Source organism: Bombus bifarius, unplaced genomic scaffold, assembly GCF_011952205.1.
Source record: "Bombus bifarius isolate JDL3187 unplaced genomic scaffold, Bbif_JDL3187 scf7180000007987, whole genome shotgun sequence".
Classification (NCBI taxonomy): domain Eukaryota; kingdom Metazoa; phylum Arthropoda; class Insecta; order Hymenoptera; family Apidae; genus Bombus; species Bombus bifarius.
Genome location: NW_022884369.1, coordinates 1039314 through 1065194, shown reverse-complemented (window position 1 = coordinate 1065194; position 25881 = coordinate 1039314). Strand labels below are relative to the sequence as shown.

The following is a 25881-nucleotide window of genomic DNA, read 5'->3' as shown; positions in this document are numbered from 1 at the left end:
CCAAGCAGTTTATTGCTCAATTCATCAAATATCGATATTATACACCGTTTCCTCTAAATCAAGTAGAAAAATACACACAGTAATTTGCAATTCATTCTATTCGACACGGATAGAATTAGCTTAAATTACGACTTTGTATTTTATCTTGAAGCGTCATCGACGCTGTTCCAAAGAAAAAAATACCTTCCAACAGATACTCAAACAAACCGACTATCATCGATTCTTCTGTTTAATAATCTTTGGTATTACGTAAATCGCCTCCGGTTTACGCGGTTCACGCGAACAGTTTCGAAACTATGGCGCGCATTGTTCCGCTACTGAAGTTTCCGGCCGACGAATTCGCGGCTCTCCCACCGGAAACAGTGGTCCCCTGCGGTAGAATCGGGCGATACAGGCCTGTTTTAGTTCCAATCTCTTGGTCACTTCGTGGAATTGCAAATAAAAAAACAAAAATCAAAAAAAGAACGTCAAATGCACGTGTTCCGAGGGTCGATATGCAGTCTGGAGCGAATATAAGTTAGTTGTAGGTCTCTGGAGGACCGAGTTTCGAATATTTTACGGCAGGCGCGTTTTATTTCGCGCCGACCAAAGGAATTCGACGCGCTCCGGAATAATTTTTCGATGGAACGTTGGTTTCTTCGTGGAGAATCTTTGTTCGAATACCCTGAATGCGTTGAAATACTTCTGTTTGGAATGTGCTGTAGCGAAACGGAATCGAAATTGTAGAAACTACCCGAATTCGATTTTGATACGATAATCGCGTTACGCCTGGTATTTCGAGTTGGTGATTCAATGGAAGAGCGTGCCATTATACGTTCGACGATATAATAAAATTATTCGAGAACATAATGGATGGGATGTTCCGCGGACGAAAGTGGCAATGGTTAGAGGCAATTACTCTATCAAAGCTTTGTCGTGTGTACATTAAAAATCTCTATACCGCTCGTTAGACGATACAACAACGTTACCGTGTAACTGCATGGAAATCCGATCGCTTTGAATCAGCGATGTTAAATGAACGTGGGCTGAAAGACTAGTAGCGTAGGAAATATATTCCAAAACACTCTCGATGCTTTGAATAATCCAATCTAAATATGAAAACTCCGAGAAATAAACTTCGAACACCTGAGCAGCTATTTCTCAAACAAAAAGGTTGACGCATTTCTCTCTGACTATGACAAGTTACTCCGACGGCCAACGACTTTATAACATTCACTGAAACCGTAAAGAAATTTTCCTCGGCACCTGTCAGTTTACATTAAACATTTTTATCGCGTACACCGATCGATCTATAATCAGCAATTCCTCGTCGATCATCGACTTTCATTGAATGACCGCTCGACGGTGCGTGTGGCGAAAGCGGCGACAAACGCTAAAGGTCGATCGTGTAGGAATTGGCGTAGCGTAGAACCGATCCACGAACATAGACACCTGCGTTCTAGAGTTCGCAAGTTCGATGAGATGACTAACGACTCATTGTACGTTCGCTCGTAAAAGGAGCGGCCCATCTAGATCGCGTTTCTCTTTTCTTCTTTCGTTTTATCCCTGGCATCGTAGTTTGCGAGCGTTGCAGTAACCCGACCCATCCAACGGTGTAATTGTTTCACCTCTGACATGTGTTTTATGCTAAATTAGTTCCCGATATGGGACAGCATCCTCTGTGACGTGACTCAGACCCGACTATCAGAGAAGCTTTCCTAAGTAGGATACACTTAGAACTCCCTAAAAGTGATCTTTTCATTATTGCAGTTCTCTAAGCACTCTAATTAGTGCTCTATTACCATACTCGTACATCGAATTAGTGTTCTATGCACAACGGACTTGACTCTAAGAACGGGTCTCAAAGAGGCATCCTTGAAGCATGGCTCAAAGGAGTTTCACGGAAATTTGTAGACCTCGAAAGGACCTTCTTATAGCAAAAGAAGGAAAGTTTCCCCATTGAGAGATTAAAACGAACCATCCATCCATTGAATAGAAATTTCTCCAAATTCTTCTTCTATTCCTTGAAACGGACGTATGGTGCATCGACTAAAAATTTTACGAAATTCCTTTTCGTTTCTTTAATCTCAGCGTAGACGTTTCTATATATTTTTGTCAATTTTGTATTTTTTTAGAAATTTATCCTCCTGATCTCTATTCTTTGGATATTATCGGACGTCGAAACTTCTTCGTTGCTTCAAAATTACTTTCGCGCCTAATTATAAGAGATAAAACTTCGAAAGAGATAAATAGCCAATGGACGAAAAATTTCTCTGATTCTATAAATTTCCGTGATCAGGTGGTGCGTCTTTTTAAGATTTCCCTATATAAGGCTCGTTAAAGGAGAAACGAAGGATGTTCTAATTGAAGTGGAAACGAACGTGGCGTTCAATGTTCGGTCGCGTTCGGCATAAAGTTTCTTCGCGCGAAATGCCAGTAAATTCGAAATCCACTGGCGAACGAGGCAATCGAGCGTGTTCTCGCTCGCTCAGAACGAATCGCGAATACATCCAGAGCTTGGCTCGATTCGTGCGAACGTGGAGTGACATTAACGCGAAACGAGGGCAGCACGATGTGGGCGAAGATGGACGTTCGTTATCGATGTGATTTGTTGGCGGTGGTTGAAACGAGGGCGTCAGGTAACTGGGGATTCAGGTAGGAAGCCAGTCAGTCTCTCCCTCGCGAACCTACATAAAATGGTAGAATATCGTTCTGGGTTATTGGCTGAGATAGTTTGCGAACTCCGTTGATGCTAGTTTCAGCGGAGTTACGCTGCTGGAAATGATTAAGCGTCGTATTTCTATTCGAAATGCCAGTTGATTAATTGCTGGTTAGCGGTTCGTGATGAAAATAGTTAAGTGTTGCGTTTCTATTCGAATACGATTGATTAATTGCTGCGTGCGACGGTGTTGGTAAGGATGGAACGTTTTCAAAGAAGATTCGGAATATGTAATTCAGAAACGAAGAAGTTTAGCGGTGTGTCTGTGCCGAGGATAATACCACCCTTCTTGGTTAAAATATCCTATTTATCATTTCGAAACTGAAGGAAACTGAAATTTTATCATTCGCTTTGTGCCATCTTTCGACTTGAAACACGTAGTCGTTATTTCGTAATTGCTTATATAATAATTTTAACAGGTAAAAACCTCGAGGTATTTCGAATATCTCGACATAATATATCGAGAACCGAGAAATGCTAGGGAAGGTACAATAGACGGGTTTAAAACTTATGTAAATTTTCTCATCTTTTAGGAGGAATTTTGTTCTTATTTACCTGCTAAACCGACATATTTATTATAAAGGTATTATTTCGAAATGCAATTTTGCTTGCTCGAAGACCGTATAATTATAAATTGTTCTGCATATATGACGCATTTTATGTTGCAAGACAGTAAACGATCGGCTTGTAGATTGTTTATTTTGACGCGTCGCTGAAAAGAGAACGTGCGTGGGTGGCTACTTTTTCCAGAACTTTTGTTTACCGTCCAACGAGTTTATCGATGGAATGTTCGTTAAAGATTCTGTGAAAGAAGATTGCGCGAATATCGTAAAAGAATCATCGGCTCGAATTAATAATCGAACGGTGGCGAGGAAACTCGAAAGGAACGGTTTCGAAAGTAAATGAAACAAAAAGCAATCATCGGAAACGATCGGCGCGCGGTGAAATTCTACCTAATCAAATGTTGGATTCGCGATGAATGTGTGAAATAAAAATAAAAGTGTATTTGAAATAAGCGCGCAACGCGGAATCGACCCGGTCGAAAAAAAGAGCAGCCACTTCGCTGCTTCGTTCATTACCTGTTGTTTTTTTTTCAGCTACGTAAGCATTCGATCGTAACGCGGAATATTTTGCATGTGTTTAATTCCGCATCGTTCGATTAATCACGCGAGAAAATTCATCGCGTAATAATGCAAAATTGAAAATTTATGGCACAAAGTTCCGCAAACTTATAGAAAAATAATTTTAAAAATCCACTCGCCTTTCTTATATATATTTTCAATTATTTTTTACCGCGTGTGAAATGACTACGCATAAAACTAGTAAAAGCAAATATTAGGAAACATGGCACTATACATTTAAATTTTCGAAAGCTCAGTAATTGAAACATTTTACAATTTCTCCGAATTTTATAATTTTTCCCTCGTGTAATAGGTACGCGTTTGAGAATACTCGTTCCTCGAACAGCTTTCGCAAACTCATCGAAGGCGATTGCGACGGATCTCCGAAAAAGGAGTAACATTACCAAACAGAAGTTGATACCAGCTAAAAGTTATGGGGTGGTGAAAAACTTATCGTGGAATTTCGTGGACGTGGCCAGAGTGAGTTGCTTCTGCCTTCGATAATATTGATCTTGTCTGGTTGGCGATAAAAGTTTCGCGATTTCTTCTGCTTCGAGTTTTCAGTTTCCGATGCCAGAAATATCAAGTTGTTTTCTTCGAATAGCATCTTAAGTTACCCAGGATGACTTTCCATCATTTGCCTAGTAGTCCACCAAACAAGAAAGTAGAATAAGCGATCGATTGTACTTCAAATGATAACTCCCTGGCAATTTCGTATCATCGTAACAATCGTATATTTTAAGATTCGTTTGGTATTGTTACCCGAACAACAATATCCACTCGAAAAGAAAAGAAACACGGTATACGTTATGGAACGTTCTCGTATAATGTACATTCGTACCAGTTATCCATTAATCCTTATAACGATAATTTTTCACAAAATACCGAGCAAGATTATCTTTACAGAAACCTATAAACTGGTCGCGATAAATTATCAACGACGTTTCTTTGCGAACGTGCAGTTAGTGTATACGTTGAATATCGTAAATTTAATCGAAGTACACCGTGAATCGGATACCTTTAATCCAACGAGAAGCAGAATCGAGTCCCGCGTCTAGATGCACCGTGAAAGATTACTTAAACGTTTCATGGTTTCTAAATTGGATTTACGTGAACTTCCTATTAATACGGTGCGGTGTGACGCGGCGAAAGGCCGCTGAGGTTAAACGCCATTTATTTACGGAACGATTGTTAAGGATCCAGATATCGTACGCATGTTCGGCGTTTATCGGCGAATAAGTTTCTCGGGCTACACTAACGACAAGGCACAGGCAAGTTTATACCCTCATTTCAGATAGAACGATCGCTACTTCCACGACGATAGTCAGTAGGCATCGAGCAGGTATTGAATAGTATGCGTAAAAGTTAATAGCTTGCGTGTATAGTGTACGTGTGTGTGGCGTACGTGATCGATCACAGATGAGTTTATAGAGGTTTTTATGTCACAGCGTTGTACGTATGGGGGCCGGTAATTCTGTGTAGTTAGGAACTTTTGCTATTAATATTCGTCGAGTAGAAAATTCTCATAATTTTTGTGCTCGCGAGGGGAAACAGGTAATCTTGAAATCTCGATGCTGTTACATAGCTAGTTAATGAAATATAATATAAACAATTTATTAACAGTTGATGAATTGCAGATATTTAGATGTGTAAAAATGTGCAGAATGCATATATTATGTAAACATATACAAAATATGCAAAGCAAACTCGTTATACTTGTTACACTCGTTATACTCGTTATACACGTGTTGTAGTATTTAGAAGGTAAGACAGATCTGTATAGAGGTTCCATTTCTTTGCAATTTGCATAAATAACAATCTAATAATTGAATATTACAAAAATACTAAAAATGCCTCGAGCAAATTTTAGAAATTCTTAGCAAAGTGACGTGGTTGAGAGAAGGAGAGAACGAGATGCAAATGAAATGAATGAAAAACTGAGTTTGTGGATCTTGTCTGGTGGATCATCACAACAGGACCTTCGAACAGGACTTAGGTAAATATTTTCACAGTCAGTTTGTGATTCCTAGATAGAAAAAATTCGTTACTAATAATAACGACTCATAGCTATTTAACATTCTCCGTTCGAAGATTCATCGTCGAAGAGGTTTTGTGTTTTCGCTCGGATTTATCGTAGAAGGCAATTCTCTGGTGACAGAAAGAAAGTTTTGTAACGCGAAATAGTCTCTCTTAACCTTCTCTAAACTTCACCCTCACGACACACTAAGTGGCGGTAAAAATAGGCACTTGTACGTACGTGCAAACGCACGCACTCAGCCATGCTAAAGCACGCACTCTCCAGCTCCGACTTTTCATACGTTGCAGTCCACACTTTTCCCTCTCGACGAAAGAAAGCCCCGTCACATGTACCGCGGATGGACTTTGGATCTAAACGCAACGACGCGGAGGAACAACGTTTTGCCATTTTCTTTCTGGCAACTTGTCAATTGTGCCCGGCAAAATGTCTGTGGATCATGAAATATATTACCCAGATTACCGTCCAAAAATCTGCTTCCAAACAATCGAACAACTTCCGTCGTAGTCTGCGTGGCGCCATTTCAATCCACTTTCAACCACCTTTATATTTTCTAAATTAAATTAAACTTGGCCGCTTTCCATTATCTTTTATCTTTCTACACCTCGTTTTACATATTGTTTAATCGTGCTTTTACACTTTGTTTTGCAACATTCATTTCCTTATCTAAGTCACCTCGACGTTTTTCTTTCAACGATGAATATCGCGGAGCACGTTTATCGTTAACGATGCTTCTCGATACTAGTCGATAGGAAATGGCTCAAGAAGCAACCCGGACGGCAACTCGTTTAATTCCAGTCATTTCCTGCGAATAAAAAAGAAAATATTATTTTTAAGCTGGAGGCTAATCGATTCGAGAGAGTCGGTGGATCTTTCGTTGGGAGAGCGAATCGAGCGTCGCCTCTGGTTCAATCCTCCGACGTTATTTCTTCGTACGTTCGTTCTTATCGATTCTATTACACGGCCAGATATTTTGAGCGGCACGATATTGCGCGATCGATATCGATAAACCGACCGCTCCCGGCTCATTATTGAGCCGATGGATCTATTTATAGGCGGCCAGGTATCTTGATCTTTGGCCAAGTCGTCGGGTAAACCGATCGTCAGCCCCGTGTTTGCTCATCTTCAGCCACTGCGCTTTAGCGGACCGAAGAGGGTTCTTCAGGCTGATTGCATCGTATCGCCCCGGGATCGTTATATTGTCGTAACGAACCACATCAATGGCGGACGTCTTTATCGTCTTGGACGATTGGAAAGCCGGATCAGAACCACTTGGATATTCGTGGCTCTCTTCTAGTTCGTTTTGCGATCTAGGAAATTATTGTTCATAGAAGTTAACGTAAGAAGCGTTTTCAACGACGCAGGGAAAATAAATTTTTCGAAAGATGAGTGATAGGTTCCAAGGTGTTATTACTATCTCAAGAACTGCCATGAAAATGGGAAGTTTATTTCCCTTGTTTGCATTGCATATAAGTAGTATATGCGATCCGATCTTTGCTAGTTCTCCCACTGAATTTCAAGGCGTTGATCAAATATACTATATAGCTAGTAGATCTATGATGGTTTTCTTAGAAATTACGATTCGCGTACATCCGTACGAGAAACTCTGTTCCTTCAAAAATCCACGAATCTTTACCGGATGAAGATTAAAACATCAAGAACCACGGACACCTCTATGCCCCTTCTTAATCCGTTCAGCGCGCTTCAATTCGAAATTCGATATTTTATGCAGATTTGCGGCTGACCAGCGGCTGGTTAAAACCGTATTACGGCACCGTAGGTGTTAGATTCCATTTGATGGTTCCCATGCTCGTAACTCAGCCGTGGACCGCCCATGGTGAGCCATTGTGGCCGCCGTCAGGCCAATATCCATTCGGCTCGTCTCCTCGCTCGCGCTTCTTTTCGCTGGTCGTTGCACGCCGCGTTTCGCGTAAATGAAATTATCAGCTTTTGCCAGTCGGTTACCACCGTCCGATTTCGTGAATCGTTTCAGGAATCTCTGTGTCCCGTCAACAAAGATTTAGAGCCTTCTTTGTTGGGAGAGAACGAAGAAAACGCATCCAAGAGACGATAAGATAAATCACTGGCGAGGAAGAATATCAAAGGGATCGTAAAACAAGACGTCAGACGATCGTTCGATAGAAATTGAAAGCCTAGAGGATTTTAAATGGTCGGCAATTAGAATGTTGAGCATCGATCTGGCCGACGAACTCATCGATCACCGGCGGAGAAGCACGTTCGATAATTCACGGTTATCAAATCGGCAGGAACGCGTGTCGCCAAGTTCACAGCGATTAATCACACGAGTCAGCCGCGTAACGTATTCCCGCCGCGTAGCCGCGATTCATCTTCCTGGTTGCCGGCTTTCCGTGCGCGCATTCCTCGCACGAATTACCTCGCGTCTTCGACCGTCGACCAAGGTCGCGTTCTCCTCTTCGTTCGAGCTTCTCCCTTCGTAATTACGCGCGTAATTTCGTTCGAGTCCGCACAGCAACCAACTACGGCGACGGCGACGATCGTTGACCCTCGACGCGCGAGGAGTTCGCCCGGTTTTTGAAACCGAAAAATTCATTTCGTAGGCAAGAAAGGGACGAAGTGCGGCAGCGGCGGTCGTTAGGTCGTGCGACACATCGTCTCGTGCCGCAGCCATTTCGGAGTAAGAATCTTAAGTACCTGCAGAGTCGGGGCCCACAGCCACTCGAGCGAGACGTCGCTTCATTTTGGCACCCAGAATCCTGCACGTTGCACCCCCTTAGCTTTTTGTGCCCGCAACGAAGGTTTTCAAGTGGCAGCGCGACCATCTCGCCCTGGCGAGATTCTAAATGGCTTTCACCGGGCTGCCAAGGGGGCTGCTTTTCGTCTGGGAACGCCAACACCCTGCTCCGTATTTAATGTCTGCCTAATATCGTGCATCTGCTCCGGTTTTCCATAGCGAACACGATGACATTTTGTTATCTGGCTCGCTGGTCGCATCAAGTATGGTATATCATAAGTGCTATATACAATACATATTAGTGTGAAGGGATGGTAGAGAGCGAAGTAGGTAGCGAGAGAACGAATTGGCTCTCCCTTGCGATGGATTTTATTTTTCTTCCAGCTATTGTCGACTCCTGCCCCTTCCTCGACACGTCCACTGGTCTCGTTTTCGCACCTGCTCCTCGACTCGACCCATACTTCTTACGAACTCACGCCAATTGGTAGACTATCAGGAAGCACGTGTTTCTCGCTCCAGTTCTAGTTTCGCTGTATGTGGTTTCGTGATTTACGGATCGAGGAATGTGGGAGAGGTTCCTCGAAGAAAAGGATCATGTAAAATCAACCGAGCTGCCAGGCATTTTCCAGGTAAACGTAATTTCTGGTGGAATGTTCATCGAGGAATTCGATAGACCTGGCTGCGAACAAAAGGCAGATTTATTCCTAAGCTTGTCAAAGGTCGCGTCTATCTACCAACTGGTGTGTTCCCTTTTATTCAGGTAGCATACCTTTCGTGTTATGAAACGTGGGCACAAAAAATCAGATATAACAAGTATCGTGAGAAAAATCAATCTTGAAAAAGCATTCTAAAATAGGTTGCATCGTTGCTCGCAATTAAATCGTAACTTAACGAATTGTTTATTGTCTGAACAGCTTTAAACTTCAATAACGAAGCAGAATTGTGCTCGCCCGAAGCTTCGTTTGCGCATTTGCACGGCCATGTCTGAGAGTTATTGTCCATTGTTTGTCGGCACGGCTCGTAACAAATCCTTTTCCCTGTTCAGCCGCTTTTCTTTCTGCCTTTCGCAGATCTTTGGTTGTCTCGTGTTGACACTTGTTTATTTGTCACGGGTATTACACGTGGACAGTAATGGATACACGAGCCCTGAACATGGAATAATAATAATAGGACCGGCGGCGAACGAATCGAGCCTCGCCGCACGCTGTGACTAATTTCCATCCACCCTCGTAATTCATTTTTCTCTGACCGCTTCGACCCGTTCGCTATTTTACGCCTCGTTCTTCAACGTGTAAAGGCGAACCGCAATTAGATATTTCATTAACTCTGTGTTGAAGAATCGTCGGATGAATATGGCCTGAGTGGATACATAACGTTCGGTTAATAAACTCGCGTCTATAGGCAGATTAGAAGATCTCATATCAAGGCCACTCCCTTCGTCTATGAATCACTCCCACTTTTATGGTTTCGCCACGTGTAGCGACTGTTACGTGTACGGACCATAAATATGGAGAGAACTTTGTATTCTTATTACCACTGATTGCTTGTATATTTAACGAGACATGACTCGAGAACCCGTAATATCGATAAGAGACGTACTCTTGATGAACTGTCTATTCGTATATAATTAACACGTTCATACGACGCAGCATGTACTTCTAAGATGCAAAAAGAGCATATAAAATTGCGACAAGATATTTCACGATAATTTACATGAAACACGTATGTAAAGTTTTACATAACACTCCGTTTATTGCAACGAGATTGTCATAACCAATGTCCGATTAAACGAGCCCTCACTGACTAAATCTACTCATCCGAACGTAAACTATTACCGAAAAAAGATGATACGTAATGAGAAAAATTGTTGAACTCTCACTACATAAACTCTAATTATTGTTCATCCCGTGACGTGTTTACTCTACTGAAACGAAACAATCAGACATCTTCTAGTGTAATGGAAATCAGATCCACAATAGAGCGTGTATACGCTATGAAGACACCATATGTTTCATCATGTGAATCCAGTTAGCCCATGTCGCCATACTGTATCAACAAAATTAACGTTCCATTTAGAGGCTACGAAAATGACGCTACTTAAACGTGGGCCGAGTTTCCCGCTAAATGGTTTCGTCAAACACTTCCAAACGCGTCCAACGCGATGTAGTAGTACTCTACTTTTAACTAAACTTTCACGTCCTCCCACGGGTTCCTTTTTTTCAATTTCCTTCGTCAGAGCGTAGAATTGTGACGAATCGCAGCGGAGATTAAATAGAAAAGCCAAAGCGTGTGTGCTCGAGCACATAGAGTCGCGTGGGCCGGGTTCGTTTCGAGAAGATTTATAAGTTAATCGGGCGTAATGGGCCCTAACGCGTCGAATTGCATCTGTTCGATGCTCTTGGTCGCATATTTCTTGTTCAAGTAAGGGTCAGCCTTTGCTAGATAAGTTAAAGTGTGAGTCACGGGGCTTTTGTGCAGTCTACCCTTGGCTAGATCGGAATCGCTTTACGTTTCTGTCACGATAATATCTTTAATGATATCTCTTCTGGTCGCGTCTCCTGTGACCGGGGTAATCTTCCCCTAATACCGCCATTCGGGCCAGAGCAGATAAAGAAGCTTGAAAGAAGAACCATCCTCCGAGGCCTGGTGACGATCGTCCAACCCGAGATAATTAAGATCTGGCAAATGAACGGGGGCGATGAAAAATAAAAGAGGTTGTTACACTTCGAGAGCTTCTTGAGGCGCAGTTCCTCTGTATCATGTTCCAAGTCGTTATTATGACGAAATGTAATGGGGAGCTTTGTCCTTTTCGAATCTGATCGTTTCACGGTTTCGCATATTTCAAATTGCAACACCAATTTTTGCTATTGTTTCAACAAGCAGAAGGGTTTTTAATATCTTAAAAAAATTCTTACTGTAACTAACCAAAGCTTTACTTGGAGTGAGAAACGATATATATCGACGATAGTTGTTTCGTACTGCTCTCAAATATATCTACAATTTTTGTAATATGGAATCGATGTAGAACGTTACGAAGAAAAATGCAAAAATTATTTCCCTGAAGGAGATAGCGAAACTTCATTTATCACGTTCTTCGCCTGTAACCTTTCAATTTTTTAATAGTAGGAAAACATACGATGTTGCGTTGCGAGTGACCTAAAGAATGCGGCAGGGTTAGAAAAAATTGAATGGAAGATTGATATGGACAACACAGTCGTTCTCTTTGATGGACGTAGGTCCATTAGAATACCAGTGCCGCGACTTATCGTAGTAATTAATATTCCCGCAATTTATTAACGCTTTCATTGGAGCGTGTTTCAACTGCCGATGCGACACGATTATCATCCTCGCGTGTCGCAGTCTTATCTCGGCACTCTTGACGAGCTTAACCTCGCGTAGAAACGTCGTTTACAATCCATGTTTCGACGTGGTACACTCGGCTGGCTGATCGGTATTCGCGGTGTTAAAAAGGTTACCAGTGGGAATCTCATTATTTAAACGGTAATTGCGTGCACCGTATCGGCCAGGTGTGTCGCGTTCGCTTGGTTGCTTAGCACGAAACGCGTGCCACACAAGAACAGACCCCGATCGAAATCATTCCGTGAACACCAGCGAATCTCGCCACGTTTATGTTCCACGTGTTTTTCGCTCCTACCTTTTACACAGGATCGAGATAACTTCCTGTTCGATTATGCAATCGATTCAGCTTGTCTCATAACCGAGGACGCGATTATGCAAAGTGATTTTTTTCCAATGTAGTAACGTATCATGTTCTGGAGTATACACGGTGTCACAAAATGTGTGGCGGATATTTCTAAGGTCGGCTTGCGACATCGAAACAATGAATAGAGCTGGTGCGCAAAAATGTGGTTCGAGGTTTTGCTTCTCAAGATATAAAGATATAAAGATTTCTAAAGATAGAAAGAACATTGGAAATATACCACTATCGATGCATCAGCTGACGAACCTTTCAATCTCACTCGCAGATCATTTTTCATCGCACACTCGAAAGGTTCGTCAGCTGATTCATTGATATAAAAATCGAATAAAATAAAATTACTTTGAAAAAAATTGGCTCGAACTCACTTTCGTAACGCCTTATATACACCGTATTATAGGCAATGGCTCGTTGTATAAACGAGTTAGAAGAGGCAACGAAGAGAATTCTCTATTGGAGTTCGATGGCGAAGGCACGGCGACGCAGAAAACGCCAAGGTATGCGGCAGATATAAAACGTTTTACGATCGATGCCGTTTCGATGCTCGTTCGAGGCGAGCTTTTTCGCGGAAGTGCATTAGCTAAAGATAAATATACGCTTAACTCATTTAAGTCCGCGTTGAATGTTAATACCGCGGGCAGGGGTGATACGGGAACACTGTCGCCGGGCAATCGTCCAATTCTCGTGCCATCCAACACTACAGCCGCCACACGGCGACCGTGAAGCTTAAAAGTGTTAAGGCTAATGGTCGCTATACTATAAACGTTTCAGCGGTGTCTAACTGTTCGGTCATTAACTTCTGCTCCGCCCGAGAGAACATCGACGTTCCTTCGACGATATCATCGTTGTCATCGTGAGACAAATTGACTATCCCTCGCCCGATTTCGAGACTAGATAGATGAGTCGTGTTATCGCTCGTTCCTCCAGCTCCATAAATTGTAAATTCCCATTTGTAGTTTAGCTCGAAGTCGTTCGAAGCGCGTACCAGCTCGTTTTATGAATTTTCCGGTCGCGTTATCGCGAACGAATCGTGAATCGCACGAATTCATTATTCATGGGATCGGACACGCAACGACTCGCGACAAGACCAATCTACAAATCAGATCGACCCGCATCGGGACAACTTAATCAACGAGATTGGTAATTCACCGAGGCATGTAGCAGCTCCTCAACAGGGCTACGTTGATTTCCGATGGTATTTTTCGATTTCAACTCTGACATTCTTATGGAAGTCCCGACCTTTCGAATAAACGTGCAAACAGAGTCTTATCGTTTTTAAGGGAAGCCTTGAACAACCTTGAGTCACGCATCTCTCTCGGCTATGTTTAGTTAAGCATTGTTATCTAATAATAATCAAATAATTCTTGCATTTAAAAGAGTAAAAATTGCTTTGGAATCTAACCCCTTGTCTTGTGATATTTTTTATGTATATAGTATACACTGTATACACACTTAACACTGTGTTTGAAATATTATACGTAGTCTATACTCAGTAATCTACATAACGTAAACTGAAAGTCAGAGATAAAATCGAGCTTTGATATAAACGAAGTTGAATTTTGTTCTCTAATCTATACCACGAGAGTGATTTGATATTAATTCACCTACACTTCTGTCCGAAAGTCTTAGAATTCTATCGTCTATTTTTCTAGTAAAACACCAATGCTTGACATAGGTTGCGGATTTTAAACAAACTTCTGAAGATCCATTAAGATGCATTACGATAAAACGCTAAAAACACGTTAGGTCTTAACGTTGCTAAGACTTTCGAGCAGGAATACCTGTTCCCCTTTCCAATTATAAAAACCCATAAAATAACATGTGACATCCGTTCTGCAACGAAACACAAGAGACTTCTTGGTAAGGAGCACATTGTGGACCAGTAGTCGCGGATGTTAGCGTCGAATCTCGCGTCGAAAATAGTGCGTACAGCGTGTTGCGGTCGAAACGAATATAAATATCCGCAGACTTTTCCCGGTGAATCTGGAAAGTGTCGTATCGCGGTGTGATCAGCTTGTAAACTTGCAGCGGGAATCGCGGAAGCGTGGCGTTTCGCTGGAGGAACACGATAAACGGCGAGAGGGAGCGCGACGATAAGGTAATTTCGCGCGAGTCTCTTGCACGACGTGTGCCGCGACGGATTAAGCGACGTACGTTGGTATCTGCGCCGCGATACCACGAATAAATAGCTACGATAAAGGTAGCGCATGCGTGCGATAAGTCGAGTAGTAACCGCTGATTAATTGGAGAATGCTCCGCTTTGTAAACAGACGCAATTAAGAGCCATTGTCGGGTACGAAAGCAGCGGCGATAAAGTTGGAACTTCGATCAATGGGCTAATTGTACCTCCAACAGGGATAAAAAAAAAGAGCCACGTCGTTCGCTGGTAATTGAACTTGAAAGAATGTATTGGACGATGAAGCTTGTGTCGCTCGTGGATAAACAGAGGTTAACCCTTTCAGGATCGAGCAGCGGAATCATACGTAAAAGGCGTTATTGTTTTCTCAACGTACGAAAAATATTAAAATACGATGGAAATACTACAGAAGTCCGTTACGCATGAAAGATGCAAAGAGAAATTCCAAAGTTGTACGATTTGAAAGAAGAAATTATCATATTGTTGTTAGATGCCTCAATTTCTTCAAATCTTGTAAAGTTGGAGAGTTTAGACGAAAGAAGAGATAATGCACAAGAGAATACGTTGAACAAATTCCTGGAATCCCTCCTTGTAATTATTCTATGACTTTAATAGGATTCAATCATGTAAATTAAACGAGAAGAAATTACATAGGAAAGGTTAACGAGCGATTAAAACGAATAAAAGAGTAGAAATTCGAAGAAATTCGGGAAAGGTTTATCCTGGTGATCGCACAAGGGCGCGAATTCCTAAACTGCGGAATATGTAACGAGAACCTGCATGGCCTGTATAATTTTACAGCGAAAGTTGATATGTTCGTCTAAGCTCGACCAGTTCAACGAGCTGACACAGAGAAGTATCGTTTTTCGCTGGATAAAAAAAATGAGTTTCCTCGGTAAATTTCGGCGCTGTCTTTTATGACCAGCGGATTAAAAGGAGATTTCGAGGGAATTGCTAGTTCGTGTAATTATTCTTTAAGCGCTATACTATATGTATCCGAGCTTCTTCCTCCTCTTCAAACATCAAAAGAAAAATAACCAGTAGATTCTGGTTCTTCTACCAAAATCACTTCAATGAAACGTCTATTTGAAGAGTCAATAAACCCTTTATTACACGTTAAACTACCCCTACTATAATACCAAAGTTGAATTCCCATGTCCAAACAAAAATTCCTCATAAAATCATCGTACCGTCGATGCGTCCTAAAACCTGTCTGTCCAATAAATATCCATGCGAATACGACAGTCAAGCCATGCGCGATAAACATCAAAATTGTAGACAGGCTGTTTGCCAGAAATTAACATAATTGCTGACAACAAAAGAGAGCCGAAGACCGGAGTTTAAAAGCTGGACAGGGAGGCCGTTTTCCTTCCAGCAATAGAGCTCCGTAGCTAATTTTCCCCTCCGGTATCGTGTCATTGTGTTCGGAACGAACTGGTCGGGGTCTACCGGGAAAATCATAGAGACTCGATGTCCAGCGTCCGGTAAGGATGCTGGGAATATTGTACGGCCATATGTTACCAAAACGTGGTCAGCTGTTTATGACGCCGATTCGAAACGTCCCTAGTCCGTTGGGGGGCATCGATTGTCCATTTATCAATCGCCGGTTATCGGCTCTCGATCCTTCTCTCGGTCCGGAGACCAAGGGAAATGAAATGATTCAGGGAATGGTGAAAGGGGAGCGGCTCTCCTGTTTCTGAGGGATGGGTATCTGTCGCGATCGAGACCGATAAAGCCGGATCTCTCTGTGCCTGTGACCGATGGTTCCTTTCTTTCTTGTCGAGCCGGCCAGTGACTCTCCCCGAACGAACTTCGGCATTCTATTGGGGTTGCAAGAAATTTTAGGGACTAATGGAATCAATTTTTAGTCTAGTTTCAGCTTCTATTCACTTGGACTCTTTCAAGATGGGAAGAATTTTTCTTCTAATAATGAAGTCAATGATATAATGGAATGGAATATAGACAGATCGTAGCGAATTTAAGATCTGAGAAAAGTAAGTTAAAGTGTGATAAATACTCAGATGTCTAATTTAATGTACATCATTGATAACACGCCAGGAGAACGTATTAAAAACCACTTCTATGTGTTAAATCCGCTTCGATCGAATCCTTACATTCTAAGCGAGTCGAGAAAGAACGGGACCTCTCTCAAGTGGAAATCAATCACGTGGCCGTGGTGGCGTGAAAAAAAGCGTTCACGGTGCAAAGATCGCGACGCCGCAACGAATAACGTGCTTAGATGTATTTTCAATGGCTCATTTGAAAATTACACGCCATTCTCACGTCAACCGGGCTACTTGGACGTGTGCTCCAAGACGTTGCGTGACCTCACCTGGCCCCGACGTCGCTTACACCAGTTTGCATCAGTCCACATCAGTTTACCTGACTCACAGCTACGAGCAGACTGCCAGCGTCGATCAGAGCGTCCTTCTCTCTCTCTCTTTCTTTCTTTTCTTTTTCCCTTTTTTCTCTCCCTAAAGCCCGCAACATAGTGAATCAGCGTTCTTTTTTACACGAGCACCTTTTTCCTCGCGAGCTTTAATCCTACGTCTGTCGCGAGCAAGCCCGAATACACAACCGAGGCGAACCTTGAGGGGTCGACAAATTGATGGCCACGGACGTCAAGGTGGCCGTACGCGGCTCGTAAATCGCCGCGAACAAACAACCGGATAAATATTCCTCGGAAGCCAAGCTGGATCGATTGATTCTTTTGGTAGACGTGTTTCGTCGGGAATGAACGACAGACGCTCGTCGATGCCGACGAAAAATATTCCTTCGAGTGGGGTGGATGGCTGTACGGGGTTGTTTTATCGATGACACGACAGCGGGGCTGACAAACGTCAACGACGTGGCGAATCCGTTGCTGACGAGAGACGTGGCTGTGTTTGAAGGAAGAAAAAGAGTGGGACGGGCGGCGGACACGTCGATAATTCTGCCGGGGGATCGATAATTCGATGTACAGCAAATAGTAATCCCCCAATTTCAGGAGAAGATTTCAACGAAATTGTTTCGTCTAAATTCAAATGATCGGGCTTCACCATTTTCTATTAATCATTGTCAGTGTCACTTAAATATATCGATAAATTTGTAGAGAATAGATGCAGCGAGAGTAAGAAAGAAACGTTGTATCGTTGCGTATAGACTGCGAATGTTTATGAGAATTTACATTTCCATAAATCCACCTAAGAAATTGTAATTTAACCTTGGAAAATTTTCAATATTTTTCTTCTATATATTTCTCTTTAGAACACTATGAGTAAGAAATGTTAATTAGAGAAGACAAAGAGGTGCTTATTTGGAGTTATGCAAATAAGTGGGAACATAGTTGAACAAATCAGTTGTTTACAGTCGTATGTCAACACCTAATTAAGGGAAAGCGGACTCTAAATAGTCCGGCGATGAATTATTACAAAGCCCACGTAGCACTATTTTCAGTCTTCGATCCACTAAAATAACTCGCAGTCTGACTACAGCTGCTTGTACTCGATCACGCAAGTTCATCGGGACGAACATGAATTTATGGTCTCCTTATACGTGTTCCTTGTACCTAGCATCCAAGTTTGATGAAGATCCCATTAGCGTTCAGGGTACTAGGTTCAAAAAGCAGAACTTGGAAATTGAGAAAAAAGACGAGGAAAATCCCATTAGTCTGTCACGATCTCACGTTACTGCTTGAAGTAGATCTCGTAGCGAGTTTTGAAGATCGAAAGTAAGTAGGGAATTTCGTTAGTTGATTAGAAGATGGTTATTTTGTCGACGAATAGACCGAGACTATACCTCGTGGAACGAGGTAAAACGATACCTGGATCGTGTCATTTCTTCTAGCCACAGTGGCGAATCTGAATCGATTTCGCATTAGCGTTGAAACGGTTTTATATGCAGAGGCTTTGAATGCAAGAAGATTCTGCCTTAGTAATTAATTAAAAGACGGACGCGTGTTCGTGACGAAGCGTATCTCGCAAGAAGACAAAGGGAAATCTAGATATGTAACAGTTCTTTCATAGATTTGAAAGAGAAGCCATTTCTGTGTAGAAACGAAGCGATTCCTAGGCGGTTGCGAGACCACGACATATCGTTTCTCTCGTCGTTGGCAATCTAGATCGGTTTGATAAAAATCCGGTGGCTTTCCTCCGTGGCAACGCGCCGGAAAAATGGTTTCTTGAAACCAGTTAATCCTGTTGAAACACGGCATGTATGAAAAAGGGTTGGAATCTCGATAAAGGGCGACGAAATCGTTTTCAACTGGTCGATCGATCATCCCCGAGTCTCAGCAGGGTACTATGTACCTGCTGGGCCGGTGCATAATATATGCGACTAATTGCCAGTCGTTTCATTGGCTGTAATTTCACTTTGGATTCCACGCGCCGTCTTGTTTCTTAATGGCCCGTCAGCTGATGCTGCCACCCACGCGTACGATCCCACGAGTTATACGTTCCCTTTAATCGAACCCATCTCGATGCAAATACGGAATCAAGAAGGAGCGCTCCGTGACGCGTTTCTTCTCCTCTCTCGGTCTGCTTCGCGTGTCTTGCTAATTAGACACATACCTGCCTTCGTGCAATCGTATCGTAGAGCACAGAGATATCGTAGTCGTCGTTCGTTTGTTATTTGCTTGTGTAAAGCAGTTTCGTTTTTAAATCGGTAAATGAGCGATGACCAAAGAAACGTTTCGATCCGTCAAACGTTAATTCCAATGCAAATAGTTCCGATTACACCTCGACTGGTAAATAACGTGGAAAGGTGTTACAATGCAGTAACCCTGACCAACGAATGGGCGAGTTTCTTCCTGTGCAATCGCTTCCACGTGACTTACACACGGAACATAACAGGAGAGGAATGAATAAGAAAGGAATGGAATGGTAACTGGAAAGAGGAAAGTAGGTGTGGCGATGGGCGAGAGGGAGAGAAACACCCGCAACGATCGCGCTTAGGGCGGGTCCAAAGGAATGGACCGAGCTCGTTGCTTGCTGGTAACCTGTCAGCAATCGAACAAACGAGATCTGCTTTTCCTTGCAGAAAAACCAGCTTGTTTGTCACGTCGCCTGATATCGTAATATCGGTAACAATACTCAAGTGCGTTTGCGTAGCACGGTCGTGTCGCGCCATTGTTCGTAAAGGTCACGCGCCAAAGCGACCATTTAAATACAATTGCGAGTCTTCGCGAACTTGCTAATTGCGATTCGTCGAAGAGCTTGTTATACGCATGTTAAAATGCAAAACGATGTAGAAATATAACACTGTATGTATCGTGTCATTGCGCCACCTTCTCAATCACACGTAGTATATTACCTGCACTTTCTTCCCTTAAATTGATTCGATAGCTTTCATACTACTTAATCAACAGCATCCAATCGCATAATCGATTACACATCGAGGGAAAATAAAATCAATATCAGGCCAGGGTGGTCGTAAAGGAATCCGTAAAAATGAATTCCTTCGAAGGTTTCGCAGCGGCAGTTATTCGCGTCCCTCTTCTTTATGGCCCATAAAAGGCTCCGTTTGATTTACGCTGCAGACTACGCGGAACGACTATATCTCTGGAATCGTTTGAGTGCAACGAGTCGCGTTCCTCGGACGGGAAACAGCCGGTGAGATCGAGCTGGCAATTAGCCGGTAGCCAACGGGATAGTAGGACCAAAGGGGTGTTGCAGGTGGGTCGCGTGGGTGGCAGACAAAGGGCGCGATAATCCGCGTAAGGCAAATCCGCGCGTTAAGAACAATGGCGCTGTCCCCGTGCCCGTGCGAAGTACATTAAATCGCACTTAACTTTCCTTGCCCGCTTATCGCTCGTTATTACTCTTTCGCCGCGCGTTTTATTGTCCCGCCGCGGTAGTTCTAATTGGCTTATTCCGCTCTGCGGTGCCTGTACGGGGGAACAGGAAACGAAATATACCGCTGAGAATACCAGTTAAATCGCCGCCCAGTCGTCGCAGCCTGAGAAACTTGTTATGTATTTGATTTTGTCACGTACGGTTCGTATTAAGGTATCAAGCTTGAAGATATACAGTGGCACATGAAAGTAATCGAACACTTCTAGTAGAGTATTTTTAAGTATATGTTGTGTGCGTTACACGAAACTTGTTGAAATTTCATTAGCACTGTAACGAGACACGACCATGATTGTGGTAGTAAAATTGGAAATCAATATGGAAATGTATAGACAAGTTACAAGCCGTTTATTGCAAATATATACATACTCTGAATAATTGCCTCAAATTGGTGGTCCTATTAACAATCGTGACTTGTTAATATAACGGATAATTGCCTGTTTAAATAACTTTGCGACTTTTGTGAAGTATATGTTTGCAATAAATTTCTATTTCGAGAATATTAATATCGATCGTAATTTTTTCATAAAGTATCAAAGCGGGTTAAAAATATCATCAAACTGGATCGATTGGTATAATACAGATTTAAATTATCTTATTTATATATTCAGATTCGATTGATCAATCGAAAGTATATTAAAGTAACAAGTAATAAGTAAGTTAAAGTATATTCAAAGATAAAGGAAAGGAACGCAGTTTCGCGAGTTGCAAGTTAGACGATGATTGGATTCTCTCGAATGCCAGACGCGTTCGTTCGAGAAATATTTCACACGGTGCAAATTCAGGAAGACAAGTTAATCATCATGTAATAGTAGTAGGCAAAACTTTGCTCGGTATTAAAGAAATAGCAAAGGAGCCGACCGCTTTTCCGTTGTTCACGGTCTGCTGCAGCGTTTTCTTACGGCTATCGCGAGAAATCACGTTGACTGACGGCCGGCGTGGTTGTAAATCAACGTCAACTCTGGGTTTCGACGGTGACACGCCAGGATCCTCCCTTTCGTCGGGTTGCCAAGTTGCAATATTCATCGGATACACGCGATGTTACTCAAGAATGGATTCGACGTGTACCTACGGTACTTTACCGCATAATTCAGCCAAGTTTCTACACTTTGGTTTTCGTTGTCAGAATCAAATATCACCTGTGGCATTTGACAAATCGAAACCCCGCCCCATTCCGTGACACTCTAACGTGACTGTGTCTATAAACGCAAACATTCGACCATGAAGATGATCTTCGGAAGCTAAAACGATCTACTTTACATTTCATCAATTTCTTGATTTAAAAATACACCTTAAGAATATAATTTTTAATCCTCGAAAGATAGAAAGCTTACTTAATTGATGATAATATAATTTATCTCTACAAGTTTCTGTTGTTTATTTTATTATTTTCTAGATGTTCAGAATGAATGAAAGAAAGAAATTGTTTCAATGGAAGGAGATATGTTCTGAGCGACTGAATACACAGCTTTTCCCACGTACAAAGGCTCGACTATATGTCCCAAAACACGACATAGCGAGTGATATAATCTGTAATTGCCCTGGCAAACCATTCGACGCCAGGATGATTTACGGACAGCCATCGGTGCCAGCAAGGCACACAAAGATAAAGGGTAATTATTTGCCGTGGCAAACGTCGCGGACTAATAGGCGAGATAGTTATAATTGGGGTGAATTCTTCTGGCTAGCCGTTATCGCAGTTTATGGACAAGCTAACAGACGACTCCTCTGGATCAACTAGAAACGATGGAGTTCTCCATCGTTCTCCGACTTTTTCGTCCTCTTTTTTCGTTCCTTCTCTCGTATGGCAGAGGTCAAAGAACGTCGTGCAAACGAGTGCACTATATACACTGAGAAGTCGATTCTCGAGGTATGATGCGTGCATATTAGAGGGAACGTGTTCCGCACGATGTCGTAAACGTTCTGAAGTTTATTTATGCATTAGAATCGAGCGAGCGACGTAGGCACGCGGTCATTAGACAAATGTTAAACGATTTCGCTGATTAATGCCGCACACTGTCAGTCACATTGGGTGGTGCCAAGGAATCTTAATTGGATTTCCACATTTCGCGCTTTTTTTCTTACGTCGGCGTTCGATTGAACGTGATCCGATGTTTTACGAGGTTGACTCGCATTCATGGAATACGGTGGTTTCCGGCGTTTTTCTATCGTACAGACATAATTCCGCTCGAGATACTATATTTCTTGCCTAATTTTTTATTTAAAAAAAGTAGCGTTGCGGAGAATTTTCGTCCTTGATGGCTTTTAAGAGTTGAGAAACCATTGAAGCAAAGAGAGATAAAACTAGCAATTTCCAATACGCTACTTGCCTTTATTACAGACACGTAGCACATACAAACATGTGTCTGCCAAGCGAAGAACACTGCGTTACGTGTAAAACACGATGCCTTTATGTTAGGATGACATAACTGTCTCTTGCTCCCGTGGTAGTTGGTTGGTCGCCAGAGTTCGCTATTGTTTATGACTGTTTTCTGACTCTCAAGGGGATCAGGGATAATTCGATTTTCTCTCGTTCTTAGATGGAAACGTTCCCACGACGCCTCGACACGCACGTTACGCGATGTCTCGTGCCTCGATCCGCGGAATTCACCGTGTCACGAAAGTTTCCTCGCACGAGCAAGAAATCGCAGAGCACCGCGAGCAGGTGCATTCCACCGTGCTATCCAGACCGTCATTGCATCCCTGTTTCTTCGTGAACGTTCAATTTTCCCACGTTCTGTTCCCGGTATTTAATGTCTCTCTTCATTTTCTCGAAAGTATGGTTCAGAGATAATAAGCGTTATACGGTAAGAGTTGTAAGATTATTGGTGCCAGAAGTTTCGAAATTGAAACCAGAACTTGTGCATTTGAAGGTAATTGGAAACAGAGACTGTAGGAAACGCATGCTACGATAGAACTGCATTACTATGAATCTATATAACTGAACTTTACTTCTCACGAGCTATCAGCTTTTGGTCATATAATGGAAGTTTATATTGTCATAAATGGATTTGATCCGCGAGACATCATTTAATCTCTTGCCTTATAATAGTCACCCTCGTTACATTCTACAAATAAGAATTATATTCGACAAGTTATACCTTCTTGTATCTTAATGATTTTCATATTACTCATAGCAATTTAAGAGCAGATAGTTAAGTTTGATAAGTGTAGCAATAAAATAAATCATAGGACAAGGCATTATTTCATGCCAATAAATAGAGCTGCTTTAGCTTCGATGAAACTTTCGTATTCCCGAGAGACTATAAAATTTAGAAATGTTACAACCTGTCTACTGTAACCAAATATGTATAGTCCCGGAAGTTTGGCGCCGCGCTAGTTCTACCTGGTCAACGGTGAAGTAGATTAAGGCGTTAATCTTCTGTAACGTCAGACAACCCATTATACATGATAAGACTTCGAAATTTTTCGAAGTACTTCTTATCTGATGTATTTGACTGGCGTGGCCTGGCTGTTGATCTATCGCACTTGTCGACCATATAACATCTCCTATCGAACTTATACTTCAGTGTCCCTCGCACATTTATGCTTTTACCGAATCTTTACGTCTCTGTCAAATCTACGACCACTGAGTCGCTCCATTACGATCCATAGAAATATTTCTGTAGTGTTATAGTAAATGCTTTGACTATTGCTGAAAAATTCTTTAAAGTATTATACCATCGAGTAGCTTCTACAACCTCTGACGCAAACTTTTCAACGTTTCTATCTATTTCTTGGGTATTGGGCATTAATCACATTACCTGCGTAACGAAATTGAGAAATTTACAAGAAGCGAACAACTGTTGCGTTCGAGCGGGCTGATATATCGTTTGAACGAGGAAAACGATACTTTTGCGCGTGTTTTTAATTCATCGGCCAAGTGGTTGAATTGTAGAGGGACTTATGGTTGGAGCTAGCGTGTGACAAACTCATGTGCTGCATCTGAACGCATTACCTAATTCAATCCACGCGTCTCGTTCGTCATAGCATTCCAGTTGGTGCGGATCGCAACAGTGTTACTCCTAACAGGCGAGAAGCGTCGAATTGCTCGTAATGCGTGGCCATACCGACATAGCCATAGGGTCATTGCACTGTGAAACGTTTCCAATTCGCGCGTATCAGCGGGTATGTTCGCCTGGTGCACGGATAAAAGCGGCGCGGACGTCGCTTCAAAGGTAAAAGCTTTTCGATTAGGCCAGCCTCTGAAAGTCCAGGCGCAAGAAACGCACTGCTGACTCGTATTTACATCTAGATAGGCTAGGTTTGAACCGTTAGGCTCGCAAACCAGCTTCTTCGTTACTGGCTTTTCATTATCGAATCGGCTAATGAGATCCGATGTAACGTGCTTCTTGCACAATTTCTAAATAACTAAATGGCCAGAGATATCAGTTTGAATTACACCGCAATTTCTGGATATAATACTCGTACGACTCTCTATACCTGGTGAATTTTTCCATGATTTCACTTACGATTGGAAACCGGAATGTCGATACAAATTGCTTCTTGGTTAACTCATGCTTAAGCTGAACGTACAGATATAATATCGCGGATACGGATACTTCAGTTATGTTACAGGATTTATTATTAAGTATGATGTAAAAAATAATTTGAAAGCTACTGTCGGTACGGGATTATCAGATTACTGTGGTTTTTTTTATGAGCCACTGACTTTTAAGTGCTAAAAGAGTACATGGCTACTAAGGTTTCGGATGCACGTTACTCAACGAATCTGAAAGATATTTACGTAATTTCGAATTAATTACAAATTTCAAAAATCCGACAATTGGAACGTTACAATTACAAATTCATATATAAACGTAATCGATCGGAGCAATACTATTGCAAGTAACTCGAGCTCAGTGATGTTTCCTCGTGAACGATGATTAACACGCGATCAGTTGTCATCGAAAGGAACTCGTGTTTCTCTTCGCCTGTCACCGATTTCCGATTAATTTGACCGCGCTGCGAGACAAATGAATACCACACACCGACGCTACCGTTGATGCATATAATACACCTGAAGGGAGTTACTGAATTATATCGCGTAATTGATTCCAACGCGTTCAATTTCACGTATTGCAGCACGCTGGACGCGAAACCGGTCTTAATTGACACGCAGCTTTCGCATGCGACTAATTGAAAATACTAACACGTCCGGACTTCGAATAGCGCGTTGTTTCCTCTCCGGGCCTCGTGGACCTGTTATCGATTCGTCGCCGGTGGATGATAGAGAGCGCGAAACACGGTTAGGTGTCTTTCGCTCGATCTACGTTTCGCCGCGGACATCCACGATGATTGATGAGCTCAACTGGTGTTCCATAGTTTATCGCTCTATTCTGTACGCGTGGTGTAGCTTGAAAATGCGATAGACTGGAATGACACGCTGGGAATAGCTGAATTTCCCCCCAAGTACCGTTTAACGGGCTTCCCTGAAGAAGATTTTCGATTTTTGGCTTCTGGTTGATGTTGGCTACTTTCCAGTGTACTGGGCAGCTTTATCGTGTTCTGACAGAGGAGCGATTACTTGGCTTCGCCTAAATTCCCCTGTTAAGTCCATTCCTGTGCCGTTGCCTCCAACGGGTTCATCGCTTACGCTAGTCGTTGCACTGCTTTTCCTTATTCTCCGAA

General features: G+C 42.3%; 1 protein-coding gene across 3 annotated transcripts in view; it reads left to right on the top strand.

The window, feature by feature from the left end:
* LOC117205176 (extracellular sulfatase SULF-1 homolog) overlaps positions 1-25881 on the top strand; it is a 78105-nt gene that overhangs the window by 895 nt on the left and 51329 nt on the right. The window lies entirely within an intron of this gene.